The following is a 12,070-nucleotide window of genomic DNA, read 5'->3' on the forward strand; positions in this document are numbered from 1 at the left end:
CTGCTTAGAGATATGTTTGTTGCTGGGAACACAGTTTTCCCTCCTATTATCTGACAATAGAGACTTGCTGAGTAGCTGCTATAGACTCCTTGAGTGGGATTATTGCCGTACTGTTCGTCTGCAGGTATCATTAAAGCAAACTTATCCTAGTGGGGTTCTCCTAGACCTTCTACGCAGAGTAACGTTTGACATATGGTCCCATCACTGTGCCTAAGTTAAACTAACATGTCAATGTTCATATATGCCAGGAAATATTTAAATAGCTAATATGTTTGTGTATTTCACTTTTATTCTATTTGTTTTCTTAAGGTATAGACAAAGCTTTCCACACTTCTGTTACTGACATGACTGGTACCTGATCATTTTTTAACAACTGCAATAACTGACCAGGTTGTGTTAACTTCTAACACTGGGGTTATACCCAGATTTGCCTTTGCGTGGTGCCAGGTAGTGAGATTACTAATTGCATTCTGCTCAGGAATCCATTTGACCAATTAATAACATGATTCCTGAAAAAAAATACTTGTCCAATACATGTCTTTGTAAGGTATAGGGTCTCTGCAATCTGCAATTATATTTAACAATCTGTGCTGGATAACATATCCAGGTATGCATGCCAATCATATTAAGTTAAAGGTTTTTTTTGTTTTTGTTTTTTTTTTAGGTTAAGTTTAGTTTAAAAAGGTTAAAAAAGAGAGAGCTCGGGAAACAGATAATGAGATAATCTTGGTGAGCATGTACAGTAGATATTTCTTATATCTGTCTTGAAAGCATTTTCATATATCTTTTTATCATAGCCCAATATATCACGTGTCTCGGAAGCTCGCCTTTTATTCGTATACTGATATGTAGCAAAACAGCTCATAGTGTTATATCCATGCAACTCATGTCTTTTATTCTCACTTGTTGAGTGTCACGTGCTTTCCTCACCATATCCACTGTAAATGTATTAAGTGTGTCCTTATACAATTTATCTGTATGCCTAAACTCTCTTCAATAAAAAGAAATTAAAAAAAAATGGATACTAAGACTAGAGATACAGTCAAGGAAAATATATATTTGACAACTAAATATAGCAATCAATTCTATGCCATCTCAAACATTATCTGGAAATATCTACCAGTCCTTAACATCTCATTGAAAAACAAGTTTGAGAATGGTATAAAATATGTGGCCAAACGAGCACCTACCATAGATGACATGGTCACTAAATGATTCCATAAAAAGGTAGACATCACTACAAATTGGCTGTCATCCCTCAAGGGCAACTATAAATGTAACTCATATACTAAGAAGAATCTGACATTCATTTCTACATAAACTAATAAAACATATTGCATTAGACTGAGAATAGATTGTACAATCTACATATATAATATATTTGATCACATGTAAACATTGTTTACAACAGTATACAGGTATTACAACTTGCCCCCTAAAAGACAGAATTAGAGAGCACCTCAACTCAATCAAAGAAGATATACCTAGAACACCTGGGGAAGTCTCCCTATGGGTGATGGGGGAAACCAGACGTGGACTCCTTGCCCAGTGTGCTTAGAGGAATGTGGCTGCACCTCACTGACGAGGCCCATAGGAGGCCGAAACGATCGTCTGGGGTTGTCATGTTCCTTGTTCAGAGGAGAATTGCCTGGTATTTCGGGGCTGGACTGACCTTACTTGGCGGGATCAGACTGATATACTTCAGGAAAGTTTTCTTCTGTGAAAAGCACACTGGTCTAAAAGAGGCTGCTTCCGGGTGGTAAATCGCCATAGAACAAGCCACTGAGCGGTTGTTCGTTCCTGGTAGAGCGCTTCTCTCTTTGTATGCAAACTAGAACACCAGTAGTCAAACATTTTCATTCACATGAACAAGACATATCCAATTTCTCCTTCATGGCTATTGAACAAATAGAGAAAGATCCACTAGGAGGAGACCGATTATAAAAAGCTTCTGAAAAGAGAAGTATACCGGATCTTCACATTAGAAACCAGAACCGCCAAGGGTATAAATCGAAGATATGATGTCAGTCTATTCATAGATTGAGCCATATAATATACATATAATTCTCATTGTCATCAGATGTAATATTAAGCTATCACTTGAATAGTATCAACAACCATACTCTAACATTTCAACATCTGAACCTTGTATAGAAAAGAGAATTCTGTAATTAGTAGTAAACCATGTTTTCAATTTGGAACCACTAGATTATAACACACCTTTGACCAACACCTAAAAAAAGTAAGAATTAATGGATACTAACTAATAAAAATGAATATGTGTATAGTTAGTTTTAATGGTCAATATAACAAAGAGTTGAATTCAACTAATCCCATTTTACTTAAGAGAGTTACACAACATGGAGGAATGAAAGGTTTACAAATAGGAGTAAAACTTAGGAAAGAAAAAAACAATATTTCCATGTAAGCTGATGTCGCGAATAGTTCGCCGGCGAATAGTTCCCGGCGAACATAGCATGTTCACGTTCGCCTGGGCGGCGAACATATGCAATGTTCGATCTGCCCCCTATTCGTCATCATTGAGTAAACTTTGACCCTGTACCTCACAGTCAGAATACACATTACAGCCAATCAGCAGCAGACCATCAGTCTGCTTTTTTTTTTTTCCTGTGTAATCTAATTGCAGTTGCCTGCCTGCCTGCCAGCGTGTGTGTCAGGCTCACAGCGTATACTGTGCCCACTTGCCCAGTGCCACCACTCATATCTGGTGTAACAGTAGTGTACATTTAAAAAAAAAAAAACACTTTTTTGACTGTGAAATAATGCAGACAGCTGCCAGTACCCAAGATGGCCGCCAATAAGGCAGATGGGGAGGGTTAGAGAGCTGTTTTGGGGGGGATCAGGGAGGTTGGGGGCTAAGGGGGGATGCTACACCACAGCATATGTAAAAATGCTATAAAAAAATGAAAAACCTTTTATTTTAGTACTGGCAGACTTTCTGCCAGTACTTAAGATGGCGGGGACAATTGTGGGGGAGGGAAGATAGCTGTTTGGGAGGGATCAGGGGTTCTGATGTGTCAGGTAAGAGGCTGATCTCTACACTAAAGCTAAAATTAACCCTGCAAGCTCCCTACAAACTACCTAATTAACCCCTTCACTGCTAGCCATAATACACGTGTGATGCACAGCAGCATTTAGCGGCCTTCTAATTACCAGAAAGCAACGCCAAATTCATATATGTCTGCTATTTCTGAACAAAGGGGATCCCAGAGAAGCATTTACAACCATTTGTGCCATAATTGCACAAGCTGTTTGTAAATAATTTCAGTGAGAAACCTAAAAAGTTTTTTTTAAATTTGATCGCATTTGGCGGTGAAATGGTGGCATTAAATATACCAAAATGGGCCTAGAACAATACTTTGGGTTGTCTACTACACTACACTTAAGCTAAAATTAACTCTACAAGCTGCCTACATGCTCCCTTATTAACCCCTTCACTGCTGGGCATAAAAAACATGTGTGGTGCGCATTGGCATTTAGCAGCATTCTAATTACCAAAAAGCAATGCCAAAGCCATATGTCTGCTATTTCTCAACAAAGGGGATCCCAGAGAAGCATTTACAACCATTTATGCCATAATTGCATAAGTTGTTTGTAAATAATTTCTGTGAGAAACCTAAAGTTTGTGAAAAAGTGAACAATTTTTTTTTATTTGATCGCATTTGGCGGTGAAATGGTGGCATGAAATATACCAAAATGGGCCTAGATCAATACTTTGGGTTGTCTACTACACTACACTTAAGCTAAAATTAACTCTACAAGCTGCCTACATGCTCCCTAATTAACCCCTTCACTGCTGGGCATAAAACACGTGTGGTGCGCAGTGGCATTTAGCAGCCTTCTAATTACCAAAAAGCAACGCCAAAGCCATATAAGTCTGCTATTTCTGAACAAAGGGGATCCCAGAGAAGCATTTACAACCATTTATGCCATAATTGCACAAGCTGTTTGTAAATGATTTCAGTGAGAAACCTAAAGTTTGTGAAAAAGTGAACAATTTTTTTTTTATTTGATCGCATTTGGCGGTGAAATGGTGGCATGAAATATATCAAAATGGGCCTAGATCAATACTTTGGGTTGTCTACTACACTACACTTAAGCTAAAATTAACTCTACAAGCTGCCTACATGCTCCCTAATTAACCCCTTCACTGCTGGGCATAAAACATGTGTGGTGCGCAGTGGCATTTAGCAGCCTTCTAATTACCAAAAAGCAACGCCAAAGCCATATAGGTCTGCTATAATGGCATGTCTGGCACACAGTGTTGGGGCAAGGGTCCATCTGACCACTGATACCTGGTCTGCAAAGCATGGTCAGGGCAGGTATATCACCTACACTGCGCACTGTGAAGCGGGCGTAACCCTTACACTACCTGATCGATACAACATCATATCTGATGTTTTAAAGCACGTTATTCCAAACAATTTAGGAATGTTAGGTGATTTATGCCCTTTATGGATTAAAACCAGACTCTGCATCAACTATGTAATTTTCCCTCCGGCATGCCACAGTCCAGGTGTTAGTGCCCTTGAAACAACTTTTCCATCACTATTATGGACAGAAAGAGTCCCTGTGGGTTTTAAAATTCGCCTATCTATTGAAGTCTATGGCGGTTTGACTGGTTCGCCCGTTTGCGAACTTTTGTGGAAGTTCGCGTTCGCCGTTCGCGAACCCAATTTTTTAGGTTCGCGACATCACTATAAGCCACTCTATAAAACTAATATAAGTAAAGGATGTCAATACTTTACAATATAAGAATATTCCCTTTTACTTATATGGGAGAATATATATATATATATATATATATATATATATATATATATATATATATATATATATATATATGTTTCTAATTTCTCCCTTTTACTCTCTTTTTGATGTTCAATATTGTTTTTATTTTGATGATAAAACACTGCCCTACACATATATGTTTTCTACTCATATTAATTTATGGTTATTAGATGTTATTAACTTTTATTTTTTACTTTCTACACTGATCTCTAACTTTAATTTTACCTTTTAATTTCTTCTCTTTAAAAAAATGTTTTTTTTTTGTTTGTTTTTTTTTACTTTTCAACTTCAATTTTAGTATTTTTTTAGTCAAATACCTTGTCTAAATTAGATTGATGTCATGTCTAATAGGCCTATATATGTATAGGCCTATTACACATAGCATAATTAGCAACTTAATTGACATGTGCTAATCATTGGTCTATGCACCTTATTTAAGGCTCCAGTGCAGGAGAGGATATTGTCTCTCACGAAGCGCATGTACGCATATGTGAAACGCGTCAGGCATTAGGGAGCACCTCACTGTTCTTTAAGGCTCGGATCCAATAAATTAACGGATTTATACTTTTCGGGACTCATCGTTTGTTTCTTCCTCACTACATATATATATATCTATATATATACTGAGTATAGCAAGAAACAAAGTATCACAGGCTGATTTAATGTAAAAGCAGTTCCTTTATTTTCTTCTAAAAAGAGGTAAAAAGATCAGCAGCGTGATCTACAGCATTCAGGTTATAACACACAGCAGGGAGAGCATTGAAGTGCTGACATGTTTCAGCCAGAGGGCCGTAATCGTAGCTATTCAATGCACCTGCTGAAAAACGATTTAAAAGCAGTGCTCTTAGTTGATAGGATAATTCATCCTCCAATTAGATGTACATAATAATGGGTGTGTTAAAAAGTCTACATATCTATGGACAATATAACCTGACCATTTATTTGTTAAACAATCAATGCTAACTATCAATTTCTTATGATTGCTATATACGTTAAAAATATAACTTTAAACAACCATAGTTTATATAGTAAGAGAATCTCTGAGTTTCATACATGGATTATTTTGAGATATACACACCTTAAATTCAATAATGCTTCAAATGTTTAGATATTGGTACGCAAATATATATATAGTAGATATTGTTGAGAAATAATATTGTGTTAAAGGAACTTTGTCCCCACAAAAATGCTCAGATTTCTCTTTCATTTATTAATAAATCTAAATATATATATATATGACGTTACTTACTCTATTAATATTGCCTCAACCTCTCTAGTCAAAAAGAAAAAAATGTTCAACAGGTTTCTTGCATCGATATGAATGTCAATATAACAATATAAAGTAGAATACAGGTTATTTCTATATGATATCATCATAAAAGAGCAATAACATGAGAATCACTTGCTATATACTCTCAAAACCATTCAAATGGAAATTCACTTCATATAACTAAACATTCTAAGGATGAATTATAGAGAAGAAGCAGAAAAGTTCATGTTAGTTAGATGGCGGAATACCCCTATAATACTAATAATAATAGTATGATGTCCAAAAGCTAGTGCACTCTTGACTATAGTATAAATAGACAAGGTTTGTTGTCAAAATGAATATTTATTCGTTAGGTGTAAGCTTTCCTTTATCTAGCTTAGCCTCTCATAATTGTGTATAAATGGAAAATATACTATAAGGGACAGAAGAGCAATTTTGGTATATCAGGAAGAAAGAGAATGGTCCAGGCAATATTATTACTTCCAGTAATTGATCAGATCATATTCTGAATTTAAGCCTGTAGGAACTCTTGTTTTTAACTTGAAGATCCAAAACATCTCTCTCTTCCCTAGAATTTTGTTTTTGTCTCCATCTCTTGGAGGTGTTTTAACTTGCTCAATAATTTGCTATTTTAGAGTATCAATCTTTTTCTGATGAACCCTACTGAAATGTTTAACAAGGGGAGTACTAGCCTCACCTTTAGTGATTGTTGACAGATGATTTCTCATACGTGTATGGGCATCATTTGTCGTTAACCCTACGTATTGTAGGTGGCATTCAATGCACGTAATGACATAAATAATGTATGATGATGTACAGTTGACACATGTTTCTATGTGGTTACTCTCCCCAGTTACAGATGACACAAATGTGTCTGAAAAAATTCCAAAGTCACAGGGCCTGCATCTGGTGCGTCCGCACCTATACATCCCTTTGTGTGTAAGCCAAGTACTTTGATTTTTAGATGAATCAGTTGGTAGTTCAGAGGGTGATAAAATGTTACCCAAGGTTTGACATTTCCTATAGGAGCAGCGTAACCCATTGCTCACGCATTGGTCCAACTTTGTGTCTGCTGCTAATAGCTTTCTTTACAATTTTGCATATTGCATTATAGTCAGTGCTGTAATCGGTTACAAAGGTGACTTGAGGATTACTAATCTTATCCTTAGTTTTATTCACTAAGAGTGAATCTCTGTCTATTTCATCAACCTGTCGTTGGGCTCTATTTATGGTATGCTTTGAATACCCTCTCTGTTGTAGTCGTGACCTCATAATTTTACTTTGTGCTTTATAAGTGCTGTTTAGTGTACAATTTCTTTTGACCCTTATTAGCTGACCCTTTGCCACTGCAAAGCGAACATGTTTCGGGTGGCAACTGGTAGCATGTAGTAAGGAGTTTTTTGTGATGGGTTTCCTGTATATATCACACAGGATTCTTGCCTCATCATTAACACTTAATGTTAAATCAAGAAAATGTATTTGCTTTTTATGTATCTCAGATGTAAATTTTATATTGAAGATTATGGTTTGAGGGGTGATTGTCTTATCTAGAACTGGGTGCAGGATTTTGCACTTGTATACTTTAATGGGCTGCCTATAGTTTACATAAACTTTGGTTTAGTTTAGTTTACTAGTGTTCTCCACTGTTCTCTATTTCTCTCATAATACTGTGCAACCTGGAAGCACAATTACACTAGTAACTATTTGAGTTCCGGTCAAAATGGAGGTTACTAGCACTAACTATTATTCACTTATGCCTGCTACAGAGAAAATGGAGCTTCAGACATGGACTTGATTTTTTCATAAATTTTTTCATTACTATATATACCTTAGGAGGACTCTTTGATGATATGGAATGTTTATTAGTGAAAGAACAATTTGATATATGGACTTTTGAGCAGTATATTAAACTGAAAATTATTCCAAGGGGGCTTAAAGTTAATAAGTTCCCCACCTTTGAGGTGTCTGATTTAGATTTTATTGAATCATGGAATGCTATTCTAACTGAATGTTCCCTAAGGTTAATGCAATTACTTATATGTTTTAAAACAGGATTGTTAAAGAAAATCGGAGATGAAATACACATTATACAAATTGAACTTAACAACAGACAAGATGATATAGATTACCCTAGATTTGATGATATGTTAAAGGTGACTCTCATAGAATCCAAAAATACCATCCTTAATACTAAACACACCAAGTATTTAAGGGATCAGGCTGATTATGACAAAAAAACAGTCTATATTTGGAACCATACACAAGGAAATACTAATAGATGGAACCCTGGTTCTAGGGGTAGGTCACGAAGCAAAAACAGAAGGAGGAGTGGTAACCGTAGGTCACAAAGTAACAACTCAGGTTCAGGTGAATCTAAAGGGGCACAGAATACAACAGAAAATCACACTAATACGAGTGGTATCTTAAAACCAGCTAAACAAGTAACATACTGTAAAAACTGAATCACAAGTTACTAAACCCAAAGAGACCTCTAATACACAAAAAACTACACCAAAGAGTGCACAAGGCTCAAAATACCTCAGTAGTAACAAAGATATAATTACAACAAATGTGAGTCTTAATACCAACAATAACATTACAAATTCTGTTGAAGACAAAAACGCTTTCGAACAGGTTTTTTACAAACCCCAGGACAAAGTAGGGATAGGGACAGAGAGACAAGACAGGTACCCTTTGAGGGGTCAAAAGACCTCATCCAAATATCAGTAGACAATAATAATGTTATTAATTTGTCTAGTGTTCAGTTAACAACTGTACAATATAAGGTACTTAGTCTTGGCTTAAATTATGCACCAACATGCAGATTTAACTTGTTTAATACAATGCTTGATATCAATAAATTGATAAGGAATATAACTTTACAAAAACACTTTTTTAATAGTGTAGATCAATTGGAATCTGACCCTCAAACGTGCACTGAGTACAATATGATGAACTCATCTGATATACCCTTAGATTTCAAAGAATCATGTGATGTACAAAGTTTGAATGCTTTAGCAATAGTGTCTACACAGACAGACTCTCACATTACAATTAACAGCTTTAATGGTTTTAAAAAAAGCTCAGAATTTTATCCAATACAAAGCAGGGGTCCCATTTTGGAGACATTTTATGAGAAAGTCGAAAGAGACCTTACTCAGCTAGCCACTACAAAAGACAACACACATAACATGACATACAAAGAGAAGCAGGCAATTCAAGAATTAAAAGATAATAAAAATATTGTGATACGAAAGTCAGATAAGGGAGGATCAATAGTAGTACTTGACAGAAACACATATGTAAAAGAAGCTTTGAGACAACTAAATAATACTGACAACTACTTAAAATTGACCTCTGATCCTACCAAGCTCTATCAGAGGGAAACTAAATCCATTCTTGATGATGGTCTTGAAGAAGGATATTTTGATTATGCTACATATGAGTACTTATTGGTCGAATACCCAGTGGTTCCTATTTTCCATTTGTTTCCCAAGGTGCATAAATCCGTTGTGAATGTGCAAGGGAGGCCAATTGTGAGTGGGATAGGTTCTATGTTTGAACACCTCTCACAATGGCTTAATGCCATATTGAATCCCTTTGTTGTGTCACTGCTCAGTTACTTGAGAGATACAAAGCATGTGATAAAATTAATGGAAAATGTGCCTTGGGATAAAGAAAAATATATGTGGGTGACGGTGGACGTCACTGCTCTATATTCGTCAATCCCTCATAATGAGGGATTGAAAGCTGTAGAATTTTTCTTGAAAAGTTATTCTAACTACAGCAAGGATTTCAGAGATTTTGTATTTAGAGCAGTGAGGTTTATGCTCACCCACAACTATTTCAAATTCAAAAGTGAGTTCTACCTCCAGAGATGTGGGACAGCAATGGGGGCAAAATTTGCCCCCTCCTATGCCAACCTATTTATGGGTTGGTGGGAGCTGTCCCACATCTATGGAGAGAAGAATCAATTTAAAGAGAGTATAGCGTTTTTTTAAGCACTATATCGATGATTTGATATTCATATGGAAAGGAACAAATCTGGATCTCTCTATCTTCCTACAATATTTGAAATTAATGACGTGGGACTTAAATTTACATCTGAGACACATAAAAAGCAAATAAATTTTCTTGATTTAACATTAAGTGTTAAAGGGACAGTTCACCCAAAATTTTTCTCACCTTTAAATTATTCCCAATGATCCTTTTAACCTGCTAGAGTGTATTAAATTGGTTACAAGTAGCTCCTTTACTCTTATTTCAGCATTTGAAATAGTTGATTTAGCCTGTGGTATCGCCACCTATACTGTACAAATTAATACTGGAGTATAGGCTATTGAATAGCCTAAGTATACACAGATAGCAGAAGAGATTACACTCTCAGTGGGATGCAGGATAGTTAAGTAATAAAATGATCATTTCCATTGTTCTCTCTATGTATTGAGCTTTGGTGTTCCAGACAAATATAAGATAAGGAAGCAAGTCTGTTTACACAAACTTAGTACATAATGAGATCTGATATCACCTTTAAGTTAAACCCATTGTAATAGGCTGTGGTTTCAAAGCACAAAATCAGCTACTTCAGATACACAAATAAGCATGAAAATGGAATTTCTCAAATATTTTATACTCTGCAGTTGGTATAACAAGTCATTTAAAATACATTAATGGAAAAACAATTTTACAGTGTACTGTCCCTTTAATGATGAGGGAGAAATGCTGTGTGATATATACAGGAAACCCATCACAAAAAGCTCCTTACTACATGCTACCAGTTGCCACCCGAAACATGTTCGCTTTGCAGTGGCAAAGGGTCAGCTAATAAGGGTCAAAAGAAATTGTACACTAAACAGCACTTATAAAGCACAAAGTAAAATTATGAGGTCACGACTACAACAGAGAGGGTATTCAAAGCATACCATAAATAGAGCCCAACGACAGGTTGATGAAATAGACAGAGATTCACTCTTAGTGAATAAAACTAAGGATAAGATTAGTAATCCTCAAGTCACCTTTGTAACCGATTACAGCACTGACTATAATGCAATATGCAAAATTGTAAAGAAAGCTATTAGCAGCAGACACAAAGTTGGACCAATGCGTGAGCAATGGGTTACGCTGCTCCTATAGGAAATGTCAAACCTTGGGTAACATTTTATCACCCTCTGAACTACCAACTGATTCATCTAAAAATCAAAGTACTTGGCTTACACACAAAGGTATGTATAGGTGCGGACGCACCAGATGCAGGCCCTGTGACTTTGGAATTTTTTCAGACACATTTGTGTCATCTGTAACTGGGGAGAGTAACCACATAGAAACATGTGTCAACTGTACATCATCATACATTATTTATGTCATTACGTGCATTGAATGCCACCTACAATACGTAGGGTTAACGACAAATGATGCCCATACACGTATGAGAAATCATCTGTCAACAATCACTAAAGGTGAGGCTAGTACTCCCCTTGTTAAACATTTCAGTAGGGTTCATCAGAAAAAGATTGATACTCTAAAATAGCAAATTATTGAGCAAGTTAAAACACCTCCAAGAGATGGAGACAAAAACAAAATTCTAGGGAAGAGAGAGATGTTTTGGATCTTCAAGTTAAAAACAAGAGTTCCTACAGGCTTAAATTCAGAATATGATCTGATCAATTACTGGAAGTAATAATATTGCCTGGACCATTCTCTTTCTTCCTGATATACCAAAATTGCTCTTCTGTCCCTTATAGTATATTTTCCATTTATACACAATTATGAGAGGCTAAGCTAGATAAAGGAAAGCTTACACCTAACGAATAAATATTCATTTTGACAACAAACCTTGTCTATTTATACTATAGTCAAGAGTGCACTAGCTTTTGGACATCATACTATTATTATTAGTATTATAGGGGTATTCCGCCATCTAACTAACATGAACTATTCTGCTTCTTCTCTATAATTCATCCTTAGACTGTTTAGTTATATGAAGTGAAT

Source organism: Bombina bombina, chromosome 3 (assembly GCF_027579735.1).
Source record: "Bombina bombina isolate aBomBom1 chromosome 3, aBomBom1.pri, whole genome shotgun sequence".
Classification (NCBI taxonomy): domain Eukaryota; kingdom Metazoa; phylum Chordata; class Amphibia; order Anura; family Bombinatoridae; genus Bombina; species Bombina bombina.